This window comes from Saccopteryx bilineata, chromosome X (genome assembly GCF_036850765.1).
Source record: "Saccopteryx bilineata isolate mSacBil1 chromosome X, mSacBil1_pri_phased_curated, whole genome shotgun sequence".
In the NCBI taxonomy this organism is placed as follows: domain Eukaryota; kingdom Metazoa; phylum Chordata; class Mammalia; order Chiroptera; family Emballonuridae; genus Saccopteryx; species Saccopteryx bilineata.
The window spans coordinates 24,742,788-24,761,186 of NC_089502.1; positions in this window are offsets into that span (position 1 = coordinate 24,742,788).

Genomic DNA, 18,399 nt, shown 5'->3' on the forward strand with positions numbered 1-18,399 from the left:
GAGAGACAGAGAGGAAGGAGGGGAGGGGGGTGGAGAAGCAAATGGGCGCTTCTCCTATGTGCCCTGGCCGGGAATTGAACCTGGGTCCCCCGCATGTCAGGCCGATGCTCTACCGCTGAATCAACCAGCCAGGGTTTTGCTCCTTGATTTTTGAAACCTGTTCGTGTAGTCCAGATTTGGTTTTTCACACTGATTGTTCATAAATTAGTTTATAATCCAGTTCGGTGGTGTGAGCTGGGAGTCTGTGCATCTGCCTACTCTGCTGCCATCTTCAGGTCTCCTGGGGTTATTTTTCAAAAGGCTGGTTTTTTCTTGCTCTAGAAATCTAGAGGCCTACAATGCAATCCTCCCACATCTTTCCCATAAATTCAACATTGTATTTCTTTCAACATCAAAACCTTAAACAACATAGGGTGTGTGAGGTGGTATGGCCCAAGGAGCAGGGCTATTTTCACCATGGCTTGAGTCTGCTATAGAATCTTTTCCTGCTCTGGACCCCATTCAAATTTGGTAGCCTTCTGTATCACCTACTATATGAGACAGTGCAGTATTCCCAGGTGTGGACTGTCTTGCTTCCAAAACCCAAAGAAGCCCATCAGGCACTGTTTTTACTTTGTTGTAGTAGAGTTTACAAGATTTAGCATTTTTTCTTTTATATGGAAGAAGATAATCCTGCATGTCCCTGATATTAGACCTAATAACTGTACTGAAGTATCAGGTCCCTGAATCCTTAAAGGGTTTATCTCTTACACTCTGGGGCATGTCTTCTTAAGATCATTATCATGATAGTCACCTCATGATAATTCTGCTGGATCAGCATGATGATGTCAATTAGCATAAAAGATCAGTATGATCATGTCTTGAGAGATGTACAAATGGTCCATATCCATTATGACAGAGGCTGTAAGAATTATTATAACCCTGAGGACTATATCAAACTAAAAATTTGTTGCCTAGCAAATAAAATCACAACGAAATAAAAAGCAACTTACTGAATAGAAGATACTTGCCAATAATATTTTTTTCCAATAATATTTTTGATAGGAGGTTAAAATCCAATATTTATAAAGAACTCCAACATCTTAACACCAGAAAAACAACCCAATTAAAAAGTGGACAGAAGGCCTGAATAGACAGTTTTCCAAGGAAGACATAGAGATGGCCAATAAACATGTGAAAAGTTGTTCAACATCATTAATCATTACAGAAATACAAATCAAAATAATGTGATATCTCCTCATACCTGTCAGAATGACGAGCATGAACAAGTCAACAAAGAAGTGTTGGCCAGGGCAAGAAGGGTACCTTAGTGCAGTGTTGGTGGAAATGTAGATTAGTGCAACCATTATGTGCATTGCAGCATTATTTATAATAGCTAAGATATGGAAGCAATCCAAGTGCCCATTAGATGAGTGGTGAACCCTTACATAGAACATAATCCTTGAAGGGGTCTTCTGACTTCATATAGTATATTTACTCCAGTATGCCCATGTCCCTCAGCCTTTTAATTCCTTCCTCTACCATCTGCCACAATACTAGGAATTTTAACATTGCTCAGTGTAGGTCATTGTTTTTTTCTAGGCTTATAAAAGTCATCTTAACAACAAGTTTACACCAACCCCTGGGGGCCCTGCTAGGGTGTTAAATATCATATCCCAAGAAAGTGTCTCCAAACCAACAAATTTGTCCTTATCTAGTATTAATATAAAGTGTCTCTTGATCAAGCACTTTCAGAATCCAGTCCTATGGGTACTCCCCTGACACCTGCCAGTATATGCTGACCAGGTCTTCTAGTTCCTTTGGGGTATAGTCCAGTTCCTCCCTTGTCAAGTTCAGTTTGCTCTTGGTGTGGTCATGATGCTTATTATAGATCTGTTGTTTTGTTGTGGGAAAACCTTTGTATTGTCTTCTCATACACAGGATGAATTAACTCTTATTTTGGAGGAATGGGTCATTTCTATAAGTGCAGAAGTTTTAAAGAACACTGAGGAGTCAATATCTTCAGGAGCATCCACTTAGATGTCTCCACCCCATGTGTTTTCCCAAATAGGATCCTTACTTTGGCATAACATACCTGTCTTGGTTTAGCAGTCGATTATCTTTAAAGATCACTTACTCTAATGATCAAATCCTGAATTTAGTCTTCGCCTTTTTATGCTCATTATTGCATGAAATGAGAGATTCTTTGTCAGCTAAAAAAAAAAAAAAACTGTTGGCTTTTTACATGTAGTTTTAAATTGTTATTTTCCCTCAGCTTTTTATTATCTACTTTAAGGGCATGAGTGTAAGTTAATAATAAGCATTGTATTCCATTTTATTTATAATTCTCCCATACATTTCACATATGTGCCTTGACCAGGGGGCTACAGCAGAGCGAGTGACCCCTTGCTCAAGCCAGAGACCTTGGGCTCAAGCCATCAACCTTGGGCTTCAAGCTAGTGACCTTTGGGCTCAAGCCAGTGACCATGGGGTCATGTCTACAATTCCACGCTCAAGCTGGCAACCCCTCACTCAAGCCACCTCGGGGTTTCGAACCTGGGTCCTCCATGTCCCAGTCCAATGCTCTATTCACTGTGCCACCTCCTGGTCAGCCATACATTTCAAATGCTTGAATCATTCCACTAGCTAGTACATCCTCTCTGCTTACAATTTCTTCCAAAACATCACAGGTAAAAGCTTTAACAACTGGGTTGCTTTGTGCTAGAAACTATATGTACACAACTTTTCACCAAGAATAGGGCACTTATAAGACTAGTGGTGAGGAATTCAGTCCACAAACTCCATCTACATTGTACATCTAGATTCTACAACCTGCTTTCTTGGACACCTTCTAGTACCAAATGTCACAGGTTGAAGTCTCAGAGAAAGAGGTACTGAGAAGAAGTTAGGAATGGAAAAGTTTAATTAGGAAATAACCCCTGTGAAGGAATAAAGAAAAAGAATCAAGATTGAGCCAACAAACTTGGATGTACACCTGAAAAATGACTTTGCCAGTCTGAGAAGTCTCTTTGGAGCAAAGATTGCTCAATAAAGAAGTCTTATGATGAGTGAAAATGGTTAGTATCTTGTACCACTGCTTGTATTGGTCATTAGCTGGAGCTTACTCTGAGAGTATGTGACTGATTATAACCATTTTGCTCAGTCATTGGCTGTGGACTGTCCCAATAGTATGACCTCATTTCAAAATCAAGCAGATTCTAAACGTGCTAACAGCTGGAGTCTGGGCAATAAATCCTTCTTATAGGGGATGTAAAAGGTTTACAGCTTTGTCACATGGACTGAGCCTAACACCACTGTGTCTGAGCTGAATATGTCTGTTTAGATTAAAATTTATATTTCCTATCCACTATCCAGTGGCTGTTTTACAAAATAGATTATATTTGCACATCTGAGTGTCCTATGAATGAATGACCTTGATAAGGTGCTAGTACTTTGGGGCACTGGCCAGGGAGGGCATCCATAATGGTGGTAATGGTGACTAGTACAGGAGATAATCTACATCCAAAGGAAACTGTGCTTTGTTTCCTGGATGATGGGGATAAAGTAAGGCTTCTTTTTTTTTTTTTTTTTTTTTTTTTGTATTTTTCCGAAGCTGGAAATGGGGAGAGACAGACAAGACTCCCGCATGCGCCCGACAGGGATCCACCCGGCATGCCCACCAGGGGCGATGCTCTGCCCACCAGGGGGCGATGCTCTGCCCCTCTGGGGCATTGCTCTGCCATGACCAGAGCCACTCTAGCACCTGGGGCAGAGAGGCCAAGGAGCCATCCCCAGTGCCGGGCCATCTTTGCTCCAGTGGAGCCTTGGCTGCGGGAGGGGAAGAGAGAGACAGAGAGGAAGCAGGGAGGGGGTGGAGAAGCAAATGGGTGCTTCTCCTATGTGCCCTGGCCGGGAATCGAACCTGGGTGCCCCGCACGCCAGGCCGATGTTCTACTGCTGAGCCAACCGGCCAGGGCCTAAGGCTTCTTTTGGGAGAAGAAAGATATTGAATGGCAGGCTGTGGAAAACTGTCTTTGCTGATGGATTGATAATGTAGAAAGTAGACCTTCTGGACAGAAGGTTTATAAGTTTTTTCATTTTCATTTTGTACAATATTAGGTGGCACTTCTCTGTCCTTAACATTGCTTCCTAAGTTATTCCTCTGATTTTAGTTTTATTTCCACATTTCATTCATTTTTCCACTCATTCATTTGTTCATCAAATATTTACAACTCTATTTCAGTTATGGAAATGGCTAAGAGAGACTCTACCCATGGTCTTAGCCCATTATCTATTAGGGAAGAAAGAGGTAAGCACTACTGCAATGGGAATATGAAAGAATATTCTCTAACCTAGTCCTGTAGGGAGAGGATAGTCAGGGAAGGCTTTCTAGAGAAAATGATGCCAATTTGGTTTTAAAATGAAGTGCTAGTTAGTTAGGCATAAGAGTGAGGGGAAGAGAATTCTAGGCAGATAAGAAAGCATGTGCAAAAACGTGGAAGCATGAAAACACATGGAAAAGCCAGGAATTTTAAGTAGTTAAATATGACTGGGTCTTAGTGAATATTTGTGATGGAGTGGAGAATATAGACAAAGGGGTGGTAAACAGTAAGGCTGATGACATGGGCAAGAAGCAAATTGTGATGCACTCTTTATGGAAAAAAAAGAGGATTTACTTTTATGTCAAAGGGCAATAGAGACCCATTAATGCTGAGAAGTGATGAGATAAAAATAATCTGGCTGCCATATGAAGGGTGAATTGGAGGGACAAAGCTAGAAACAAGAGGCTTTTGCTTTAGCCATATAGAAAATGTTACAAGCTCAAACTAAGAGAGGGCTTCATAGAAGTAGATGGATTTCAGAGAAATTAAAGGAGCAGAATCATCAGGACTTGATGGTCAAAATAAGGGAGAAAGCAGGCAGGTATGATTACCAGGTTTTTGAATGGAATTATGATGGTGATTGACCATTTTCCTACTGTTCACTTTGTAGCCCAACCTTCTGTGGTGATGGAAAAATGAAGGAAAAAATCTAAAGAATGGGCTCTTTAGGCCAGGAAGCATGGGGCGAGTCAGTGACTCAGTTTTCTGGTGTTGAGAACAGAGCATTCCCCCAAGAGCTCCTGACTCTAAGACTGGTGCTTCCACCTCAGGGGAGACTCAGTAGAAACTGTCCAGAAAGCGGGCAGACCACACCTCTGGTCTCAGAGGCCACACCCACCAGACTCCTGGGGATACACCCTACTGAGGTCTGTGAAAAAGTCTGGACAGACTGACACCTGGGGCTGACAGGCTGAGATACACACACCACTCTTCCTAATCCCTGAATTGCTATAAGCACTAGACTCTAGTAGAGGTTTCAGCAGTGGCTGAGTCCAACAAGCAACCAGCAGACAGAGGCCACAGGAGGTGGAGATCAGTGAAAATTGGCCTTTTAAGCAGACCTTGCCCCAGGCCTAGTGTGGGTAAAAGCCAGCCAAAGAGTACAGGATGGTATTGCCATGTACACCTGGGCTCAACAGAAGCAGTCACAAACTCTTAATTACTTGTAGCTCCAAGAAGGTTGCTAAAGGACTGTCACAGGCAGTGTTTCCAACTGGTCTGTGCCGGATTCCTGCCAGGGAGGCCCAGGGTTGACACATCCAGGGGCCAGCTGTGGAAACTGTTGGTTCAGGAACTAACAACCTTTGCTAGAGTGGTATCCTAAGGGAAAACTCCTCACATCTGGCCCAATTGAGGTGAGTTCCACTCTCTGTGATCAACACTGGCACAGCAACTCATGTGCATTGGATAGGGTGGAGCTTCACAGTCAGCTGGCTTAGGAACTGGATATCCTGCCCTGTGGTGCTAGATTCCACAAGGGGAAGGGAGAGAGACTTGGAGCATGGACATTTAGTGTGTTGTTTTTGTGAGTCTATGATTGAATCTGGTTAAAGGGCTTAGCCACCTTTGGAGGATGCACAGTCAGCACCAGGAGAGGACTCTCTCAGTCTTCCTCCCAGAGAAAAGGATCTCACCAGCTGAAAGAACTTCTGCAGAGGGGACTGTTAGCCCCACTTGGTTTGAACCTCTGCTCACCTTGTTGGGGAGTAATAAAATTTGAGTATCCAGCAGTGGCTGAGGGACTAAGCTCTGGAGTATGAGCCATATTTTCTTTATTAAGCTCCTGACAAAGAGACCTCTGATGTAAGGATGTAACATTTTACTCATAACCTCAGCTGCCCTAACCCACCAAGCGTGCAAACTGTAGAGGGATTGGTTGGGTGAGGCCTGTCTGAGCCCACACTACAGTCTTTCTACAGAAGACTCTGTGGGAAGACCAGGCAGCTACAAGAGGAGGAGGAACAGCTGAAAAGTGGAGACACATCTTACAGAGATTGGGGCTTTAATGAAAAGCTGTCATCTCTATGCAGGAGGAAGCTGATCCTTATACAAAGGTTGGCACCTGCCACACTACCCAGGCACAGAAAATGCAGACATAAACAGCAAAAAATGCAGTAGCTGCAGACAGGTAACCAGAACAGGTTACAAATAACAGTTAATGCCAACCCAAGAAAATCTCTACCCAACACAACTGGGAATAGATGGCAGACAGCACCAACCCTAGACTCAGCTACCTACACCAGCAGTATGGCCAAAGGTGGAGTCTAATAGTTAACATACACTGTGGAGAATAAATATGCCTAACAAGACAGACATTGCACAGTGTGTAATAAACATGATCAAGGTTGACCCTTAGAGCCAGTCAGCCTGAAGGGACAACTGTATCCACAAAAGAACCAACTGCATTTAATACTCACATACAATAAGAGGGAAAATAGTACCCTCAAGAAGCATTCCTAGAACAAGAAAAACAAGTGGCCAGGAGGTCAGTACCACCAAGCCCATCTTCTTCATAAAGACACCACAAAAATTTCAGTCAGACAATGCTACCTAATGCACAGAAAAAATGGGCAGACAAAGAAATATGACCCAAATGAATCAACAAGAGAAATCCCCAGAAGAAGCACTAATGAGATGGAAGTAACCAAACTACGAGATGCAGAGTTTAAAATGATTTTAGTATGCTCAAGGATCTTAGAGCAACAATGGGTGGACATAATGAGCACCTAAAAACAGAGATAGTAAGCATCACAAAAGACATTGTAATCATAAAAAAGAACCAGTCAGAAATGACAAATACAATATCAGAAATGATGACTGCACTAGAGGGAATCAATAGCAGGCTGGATGAAGCAGAGGATAGAATCAGCGATTTAGAGGACAAGATAAATAAAAACATGGAAGTGGAGCAGCAAAAAGAAAAAAAGGCTCAAAAAGACTGAGGAAACTCTAAGACAGCTCTGGGACAACATGAAGAGAAACAACATCTGCATCATAAGGGTTCCTGAAGGAGAAGAGAATGAACAAGGGATAGAGAAATTGTTTGAAGAAATCATAGCTGAATACTTCCCTAAACTGATGAAGAAAAAAGTCACACAAGTTTAAAAAGCACAGAGAGTTCCACTAAGAAGGAACTCAAGAAGGCCTACACCAAGACATATCATAATTAAAGTGCCAAAGTTAAGAGACAAAGAAAGAATACTAAAAGCTGCAAGGGAAAAGCAGTTAATTACCTACAGAGAAGCCCCCATAAGGATGACATCCGACTTCTGAACAGAAACACTTGAGGCAAGAGGGTTTGGCAAGAAATATTCAAAGTGATGCAAAACAAGAAACTATAACCAAGACTTCTTTATTCAGCAAGGCTATTGTTTAAAATTGAAGGAGAAATAAAAAGCTTCCCAGACAAAAAAAAAAAAAAAGAAAACTCAAAAAATTTATTACAACCAAACTAGCACTGCAAGAAATGTTAAAGGACATGCTATAAAGTGAGCAAAAAGAAAAAAAAATCTAGAAAATGAAGATTGTAGATTTAAAGAATAAAATAACAATAAATGAGTATATGTCACTAATAACTTTAAATGTAAATGGATTAAATGCTCCTATCAAAAGACATAGGGTAGCTACATGGATAAGAAAACAAGACCTGTACATATGCTGTCTACAAGAGAGCCCATCTCAGAACAAAAGATACACATAGACTGAAAGTAAAGGAATAGAGAAAAGTATTTCATGCAAATGGAAATTAAAAAAAAAAATCTGGGTTACCAATACTTATATCTGACAAAATAAACTTTAAAACAAAGGTTGTATTAAGGGATAAAGAAGGTCACTACATAATGATAAAGGGAGCAATCCAACAGGAAGAGATAACCATTGTAAATATTTTTGCACTTAATATAGGAGCATCTAAATGTATAAAGCAGATTTTGATGGACATAAAGGGCAGGATCAACAGCAATACTATAATAGTAGGGGATTTTAATACCCTACTAACATCAATGGAAAGATCCTCCAGACAGAAAATTAACAAAGAAACAGCATTTGTAAGTGACACAATCGATCAAATAGATTTAATTGACATCTTCAGAAACTTTTACCCCAAAGCAACAGAATATACATTCTTTTGAAGTGCTCATGGCACATTCTCTAGGATATACTACATGTTAGGACACAAAACAAGTCTCAATAAATTTAAGAAGATTGAAATCATATCAAGTCTCTTCTCTGATCATAATGGCATGAAACTAGAAATTCACTATGATAAAAAAATGAAAAGCATCCAAACAATTGAAGGATCAATAGCATGTTATTCAATAGCGAGTGGGTTAACAATGAGATCAAGGAAGAAATAAAAAATTTCTTTGAAACAAAAGAAAATGAACATACAACAACTCAAAATTTATGGGACACAGCAGAAGCCATCCTCAGAGGGAAGTTATCATTACAGGCATACCTTAAGAAGCAAGAAAAAGCTCAAATAAACAACTTAATGCTGCATCTAAAAGAACTAAAAAAGGCACAACAAATAAAGCCCACAGGAAGTAGTAGGAAGGAAATAATAAAGATCAGAGCAGAAATGAATGACATAGAAGCTAAAAAAAGTACAAAAATCAATGAAAGCAAGAACTGGTTCTTTGAAAAGGCAAACAAGATTGATGAACCTTTAAACAGATTCATCAAAAAAAAAGAGAGAGGACTTAAATAAATAAAATTATAAATGAAAGTAGAGAAGTAACAACAGACACTGCAGAAATACAAAGGATTGTAAAAAAATACTATGAAGATCTATATGCCAAAATATTGAACAACCTAGGTGAAAGGAATATATTCCTAGAAACATACAGTCTTCCAAGAGTCAATCTGGAAGAATCAGAAAACCTAAACAAACTGACTACAACAAATGAAATTGAGATAGTTATCAAAAAAACCCCAGCCAACAAAATTCTTGGACCAGATGGCTTCACAAGTGAATTTTACCAAATATTCAAGGAACTAACACCTATCTTTCTCAAGCTATTTCAGAAAATTGAAAAGGATAAAAGACTTCCAAGCTCCTTTTATGAGATAAGCATTATTCTCATTCCAAAATCAGGTAAGGAGACTACAAAAAAGAAAAATATAATCCAATATCACTGATGAACAGAGATGCTAAAATTTCAACAAAATATTAGCAAACCGTATCCAGCAATACATTAAAAAGTCATACATCATGATCAAGTGGAATTTAGTCCAGTGAGGCTGGGGGGGTACACTATTTACAAATCAATCATTGTGATTTATCACATAAACAAAAGAAAGGATAAAAATCACATGATTATATCAATATATGCAGAAAAAGCATTTGATAAAATTCAGCTCCCATTTATGATCAAAACTCTCAGCAAAGTGGGAATATAGGGAACATACCTCAACATAATAAAGGCCATCTATGACAAACTCACAGCCAACATCATACTCAATGGACAAAAACTAAAATAATCCCCTTAAGATCAGGAACAAGACAAGGGTGCCCCCTTTCACCACTCTTATTGAACATAATTCTGGAAGTCCTAGCCACAGCAATCAGACAACTAGAAGAAATAAAAGGCATCCAAATTGGTAAAGAAGTAAAACTATAATTATTTGAGGATGACATCATAATGTACATAGGAAACCATACAGTCTCAGTCAAAAAACTACTAGACCTGATAAATAAATTCTGCAAGGTGGTAAGATATAAAATTAATACTCAGAAATCAGAGGCATTTTTATACACCTACAGTGAACTGTCAGAAAGAGAAATTAAAGAAACAATCCCCTTCACTATTGCAACAAAAAATAAAGTACCTAGGAGTAAATTTAACTAAGGAGATTAAAGACTTGTACTTGAAAAACTGTAAAATATTTTTTTTTTCATTTTTCTGAAGCTGGAAACAGGGAGAGACAGCCAGACAGACTCCCGCATGCGCCCGACCGGGATCCACCCGGCACGCCTACCATGGGGCGACGCTCTGCCCACCAGGGGACAATGCTCTGCCCATCCTGGGTGTCGCCATGTTGCGACCAGAGCCATTCTAGCACCTGAGGCAGAGGCCACAGAGCCATCCCCAGCGCCCGGGCCATCTTTGCTCCAATGGAGCCTTGGCTGCGGGAGGGGAAGAGAGAGATAGAGAGGAAAGCGCGGCAGAGGGGTGGAGAAGCAAATGGGCGCTTCTCCTGTGTGCCCTGGCCGGGAATCGAACCGGGGTCCTCCACACGCTAGGCCGATGCTCTACCGCTGAGCCAACTGGCCAGGGCCGAAAAACTGTAAAATATTGATAAAAGAAATCTAGAAAGACACAAACAAGTGGACGCATATACCGTGTTCATGGGTCGGAAGAATAAACATCATTAAAATGTCTATATTACCCAAAGCAATCTATAAATTCAATGCAATACCAATTAAAATACCAATGACATACTTCAAAGATATAGATCGCATATTCCAAAAATTTATATGGAACCAAAAAAGAACACAAATATCCTCAGCAATCTTGGAAAAGAAAAATAAAGTGGGAGGTATCACACTTCCTGATATCAAGTTATACTACAGGCCATTGTACTCAAGACAACTTGGTACTAGCATAAGAACAGGCATATAGATCATTGAAACAGAACAGAGATCCCAGAAATAAACCCACATCTCTATGGACAATTGATATTTGACAAAGGAGGTAAGAGCATACACTGGAGTAAAGACAGCCTCTTTAACAAATGGTGTTGGGAAAATTGGACAGCTACCTGAAAAAAAATGAAACTAGACCACCAACTTATACCATTCACAAAAATAAACTCAAAATGGATAAAAGACTTAAATGTAAGCCGTGAAACCATAAGTATCTTAGAAGAAAACATAGGCAGTAAGCTCTCCGACATCTCTCACAACAATATATTTGCTGATTTATCTCCACAAGTAAGTGAAATAAAAGACAGGATAAAATTATGAAACTAAAAAGCTTTTTCACAGCTAAAGACAATATGAACAGAATAAAAAGACAAACCACACAATGGGAGAACATATTTGACAATACATTTGATAAGGGGTTAATAACCAAAATTTATAAAGAACTTGTAAAACTCAACACCAGGAAAATAAACAATCCAATCAAAAATGGGTAAATGAAATGAATAGACACTTCTCCAAAGAGGATATACAGATGGCCAATAGACAGATGAAAAAATGTTCAACATCACTAATCATTAGAGAAATGCAAATTAAAACCACAATGGGACACCACTTCACACTAGACAGAATGGCACTCATTAACAAAACAACACAGAATAAATGCTGGTGAGGATATGGAAAAAAGGAAACCCTCCTGCACTGCTGGTGAGAATGCAGACTGGTGCAGTCACTGTGAAAAACAGTATGAAGATTCCTCAAAAAATTAAAAATGGAATTGCCTTTTTATCCAGCCATCCCACTTTTAGGCCATCCCAAGAACACCATATCACTGATTCAAAAGAAGAAATGCACCTGATGTTTATGGCAGCATTGTTTACAATAGCCAAGATCTGGAAACAACTCAAATGTCTGTTAGTGGACTAGTGGATTGAAAAGAAGTGGTACATGTACACAATGGAATACTATTTGGCTGTGAAAAAGAAGGAAATCTTATGTTTTGTGACAGCATGGATGGACCTTAAGATTATTATGCTAAGTGAAATAAGCCAGGCAGAGAAATAAAAATATTATATGATACCACATATATGTGGAATGTAATGAACAAAGTGAACTTAGGAACAGAATAGAAGCAGAGATGGGGTCACAAGGAGTAGAGCAAGAGCTGTCAGAGGAAAGGGGGATGATGGAATGAGATCAGAGAAGGTAAAGCGATTAGTGAAATTATATATACATAACACATAGATATAGATAAAAGGACAGCAAATCTTAGAGGGAAGGGGGAAGGAGTTAGGGGGAGGGGGGCAAAGGTGGTATAAAAAGGGACACAGGGTGGAAGATGAAGGAGTTATATTTAGTGGGACACTTTAACTCATGTAAACACAATAAATTAAAAATTAATAAAAACAAACAAAAAAGTAGCCTGACTAGGCAGTGGCGCAGTGCATAGAGCATTGGACTGGGATGTGGAGGACCCAGATTCGAGACCCCGAGGTTGCCAGCTTTAGCATGGGCTCATCTGGTTTGAGCAAAGCTCACCAGCTTGGACCCATGGTCGCTTGCTTGAGCAAAGGGTTACCCGGTCTGCTGTAGCGCACAGTCAAGGTACATATGAGAAAACAATCAATGAACAACTAAGGTGTTGCAATGAAAAACTAATGATTGATGCTTCTCATCTCTCTCTGTTCCTGTCTGTCTGTCCCTATCTATCCCTCTCTCTGACTCTCTCTTTGTCTCTATTAAAACAACAACAAAAAACACAACAACAACAACAAAATAAAATGATTAAGTCCTGGAGACCTTAAAAAAAAAGCAGTGGTACATATACACAATGTAATACTAGGCAGCCATAAAAAAGAAGGAAATCTTACCTTTTGCTATGGCATGGATGAACTTGGAGATTATTATGCTAAGTGAAATAAACCAGGCAGAGAAAGACAAATTCCATGTGATCTTACTTATATGTGGAATCTAATGAACAAAATGAACTAAGGAACAGAACAGAGGCAGATGCGTGGCCACAGGGACCAGAGGACAGCTGTTAGAGGGAAGAGGGATGTCAGGATGGGATCAAAAGGTGAAAGAATTAGTGAATATATATATACATAACATATAGATACAGATGACAGGACAGCAAATTCCAAAGGGAAGGGGGAAATGGGGACCATGGGTGACAAGGGACTGGAGGTGAGGGAGTTATTTTGAGTGGGAAACTTGAATTCTTGCTAACACAATAAATTCAAATTAGTAAAAAAAATAAAATAAATAAAAGAATAAATTGAACTAAAAAATATAAAATTCAGATATGGCTTAAAAAAAAAAGAATGGACTCTTTAGTGTACTCTATACACTTGTACAAATATGCATGCTTGGATTTATATAAACCAAATGACCTATCCTATTCTTTCCTTGTTCTTTCTTTGATTGCATCCAGGGTCCAATCATATCTCCCTCAGGGTGATCAGATCATCTCCTTATATTACTGTATTTTTTTCTCCACAAGATGCACCTTCTTTCCCCAAAAGTGGAGAGGAAAATGCCCGTGTGTCTTAAGGTAGGAAATGTTCATATTTTTAGCTACTGCATGTTCCTGGACAACTAGAAGAGTATTTGGACATTAAAGTCTCTTCTCATTTGTTAAGAACAGTGTTAATGATTGTTAATACGGCTGTTGAGTTTACATTGTTGTAATATTATTGTCATGTATTTTATTAAATATTTTAACATACCATTTGGTTCAGAATATTTTTTTTTCTTATTTTCCTCCTTAAAACCTGAGGTGCATCTTATGGTCAGGTGAATCTTATGGAGTGAAAAATATGGTATGTTTCAGGGTGTGCTTTGAGATCTTTGGCTAGCTTGTTTAGATTTGCATTTTTTTCTTCGCTGATAACACTAGTTGATTTTCTTACACATGAATGCAAACCATATTATGATTCTGGGATTCAAAAGATAAGAAGGATTATATACTTACTTTTTGCTACATCTTATAGCTGTAAAAGTTGATTTTAAACAGATCCATTTGTTTTTCATTGTCATTGTACTGTGGGGCTCTGCTTTTGAGTGCAAGTCTAGTTTTCTGAGATTGTCACATCCACTAATTTAACAGTTATTAGATTTATTCTTGCATTTTATTTTATGCTCTATCAGTGGGGTTTTAAATAATGATACAGACTTGTAGTGGGAACTTTAGTTTTGCAGTGGACTGAGAGTAAGAGCAGAGACAATAGTTATGTGTTGGAAATGTTGAGTTTGATGTGCTTATGGAATATTCCAAGTGAGAAGTTACCACAGACATATGAATATACAGATGCCCCCCCTCTCTTTTTAAGTGAGAGGAGAGGAGATAATAAGGTATATTCCTGCATGCACTGAGACTGAGATCCACCTAGCTGTTGGGACCAATGCTCAAATGAACTGAGCTATTTTTAGTGCCTAAGGCAGATACATTTGGACCAACTGAGCCATCCTCTTTGTGCAGACCTTATGCTTGAACCAATCGAGACGTTGACTGCAGAAGGGGGACAGGGAGAAGGAGAGAGGCAGATGGTCACTTCTCTTGTATGCCCTGACTGGGACTGTATCCCAAGATATCCATATGCTGGCTGACTCTCTATCAACTGAGCCAACCAGCAAGTGCCACAAATGCCTCTTGACTTATAATGTGGTTACATCCTGATTAACCCATTGTAAGTTAAAAATGTATTTAATACACTGAACTTATTAAACATTATAACTTAACCTAGCCTATCTTAAATGTGGTCAGAACACTTACATTACCTACAATTGAGTATAATCATCTTGCTGCTGCTGCCCAGCATCATGAGATAGTATTGTACCACATAGCGCTAGTCCTGGAAAAATTAAAATGAACAATTTAGGGGACTGACCAGGCAGTGGCATAATGGATAGAGCATTGGCTTGGGACACAGAGGGCCCAAGTTCAAAACCCTGAGGTTGCTGGCTGCATCATGGGCTCACCCAGCACGCGTGCAGATTCACCAGCTTCAGAATGGGGTTGCTGACTTGAGCATTGGATCATAGATTTGACTCCATGGTCATTGGCTTGAGCCCAAGGTCGCTGGTTTGAGGAAGGGGTCACTTGCTCTGGTGTAACCTGCTGGTCAAGGCACATAAATGAAAGCAATCAATGAAAAAGTTAGGTACCCCAACAAAGAATTAATGCTCTCATCTATCTCCCTTCCTGTCTTTCAGTCCCTGTCTGTCTATCTCTCTCTTAGTCAACAAATTTAGGAAGATTGAAATTATACCAAGCATATTTTCTGGCCATAAGGCATTGAAATTAGAATTCAACTGTGACAAAGAAGTAAAGCAACCACAGAAATGTAGAAATTAAACAATATACTTCCAAAAATGATTTGGTTAAAGAAGAATAAAAAGAAGAGATAAAAAGATATATACAGAAAAACATAAATGACAACACGACATATCAAAATTTCTGGGATGCAACAAAAACAATAATAAGAGGGACGTTTATATCATTACAAGCTATATCAAGAAACAAGAGAGATCCCAAAAAACAACCTAACATTACATCTTAAAGAACTAGAAAAAGAAGAACAAACACAATCCAAAGTCAGCAGAAGAAAAGAAATAGTAAAAATTAGAGCAGAACAAAAATTTATAGAAAAAATTAATACAATAAAAGCTGGGTTTTCTTGAAAAGATCAATAAAATTGACAAACCATTTGGTAGACTCACTAAGGAAAAAAGAAAGACTCATATAAACAAAATCCAAAATGAAAGAGGAGAAATTACCATAGACATCATAGATATACAAGGATCATAGTAAAACACAGTACTATGAAAGATTATATGCCAGCAAATTCAACAACCTAGAAGAAGTGAAAGAAGTCTTTAAACTATACAATATTTCTAGACTGAGTCCCAAAGAAGTGGAAAACCTAAATAGACACATAAACATGGAGGAAATAGAAACAATGATCAAAAACCTTCTCCACAATAAAAGCCCAATACCAGATGGATACACTAATGAATTCTACCAAATATTCAAAAACAGTTTGGAATCCATTCATCTCAAAGTCTTCCAAAAAATGGAAGAGGATGCCATACTCTCTAATACATTTTATGAAGCCAACATAACCCTGATACCAAAACCTGGCAGGGACAACACAAAAAAGGAAAACAACAGACCTATATCATTAATAAATAAAGATGCAAAAATCCTAAACAAAATGCTAGCAAATTGAATACAACAATACATTAAAAAATACATTATGATCAAGTGGGATTTATTCTAGGAGCACAAGGATGGTTCAACATACATAAATTGATCAACATAATACACCCCATCAGCAAAACAAAGGACAAAAACCATATGATTCTATAAATAGATGCAGAAAAAGCATTCAATAAGATACAACATCCCTTTATGTTTAAAACATTCAATAAAATGAGTATAGAAGGAAAGTACCTCAACATAATAAATGCCAGATATGACAAACCATCAGCTAATATCATAATAAATATTTAAAAAATGAAGACTTTTCTCTAAAATTATGAACAAGACAAGGCTGCCTACTCTCTCCACTCTATTCAACATAGTTCTGGAAGTCTTAGCCAGAGCAATCAAAGAAGAGAAAGAAGTAAAAAGCATCCATATTTGGAAAGAAGAAATAAAGGTATCACTTTTTGCAGGTGACATGATCGTGTATATAGAAAACCCCAAAGACTCCACTGAAAAACTATAGAGACAAGAAATTAATACAGTCAAGTCACAAGATACAAAATTAATCTACAAATTGCTATTGCTTTCTTATATGCCAACAAAGAAACTTTGGAAAATGAACTAAAAAAAATCCCTTTATAATTACAACAACAAAAAAGTAAAGTACCCAAGAATAAACTTTTTTTTTCTTTTATTTCCCTTGCTCGAGGTTATGTATGAGAAAAATTATTGCTTTAAAAAATGCCTGAGATTTTACTGCCTGTGTTTTCTTCTAAAATTTTTACAGTTTTGAAGCAGACATTTAAGTCTTTAATCCATTTTGAGTTTATTCACTGTATGGTGAAAAGGGGGTCCAATTTTATTTTTTGGATGTATCTGTCTGATTTCTCCAACACCATTTATTAAATAGATTATGTTCTTGCCTCCTTTCTCAAATATTAATTGGCTGTAAAGCTATGGGTTTATTTCTTGGCTCTGTATTTTTTTTTAAACAGAGACAGAGAGAGAGTCAGAGAGAAGGATCGATAGGGACAGACAGGAACGGAGAAAGATGAGAAGCATCAATCATCAGTTTTTCATTGTGGCACTTTAGTTGTTCATTGACTGCTTTCTCTATGTGCCTTGACCATGGGGGTACAGCAGACTGAGTAACCCTGTGCTCAAACCAGTGATCTTGGGTCCAAGCTGGTGAGCTTTGCTCAAACCAGATGAGCCTGTGCTCAAGCTGGTGACTTCGGGGTCTCAAACCTGTGTCCTCCGCATCCCAGTCCGACACTCTATCCGCTATGCCACCTCCTGGTTAGGCTTGGCTCTGTATTCTGTTCCATTATTCTACATGTCTATTTTTACTCTAATACCATGCTGTTTTGATTACTATGGCCTTATAGCAAGGGTCGGGAACCTATGGCTCACGAGCCAGATGTGGCTTTTGATGGCTTCATCTGGCTCACAGACAAACCTTTAATAAAAAAAATAATAACGTTAAAAACATAAGACCTTCTCATGTATTACATTACAACGCATTCATTTCCTACCACTCATGTTCATGGTTGCGGGTGGCTGGAGCCAATCACAGCTGTCCTCCGGGACAACACCAAATTTTTATTGAATAATGTGTAACGTCCACGGGTCATTGTACGGCTCTCATGGAATTACATTTTAAAATATGTGGCGTTCATGGCTCTCTCAGCCAAAAAGGTTCCCGACCCCTGCCTTATAGTATAGTTTGATACCAGGTAATGTTATTCCTCCAACTTTGTTCTTTCCCAAAATTACTGTTGCTATTCAGGGTCTTTTGTGGTTCCATATACATTTTTGAAACATTTGTTCAAGTTCTTTGAAATATGGCCATTGGTATCTTGACAGGAATTTCATTGAATCTGTAGATTACTTTGGGTAGTAAGACATTTTAATCATATTAATTCTTTTTATCCGTGAACACAGTATATGCTTCCACATATTTGTATCTTTCTCAGTTATTTTATTCAGTGTCATAATTTTCTAAGTACAAGTCTTTTTCATCCTTGGTTAAATTTATTCCTAGGTATTTTATTTTTTTGAAGTAACTATGAAGACATTGTTTTCTTAGTTTCCCTTTCTGATAGTTCATTATTGGTGTATAAAATTACAATTGATTTTGAGATATTTATTTTGTACCCTGCTACTTTACTGAATTCAGTTATCAG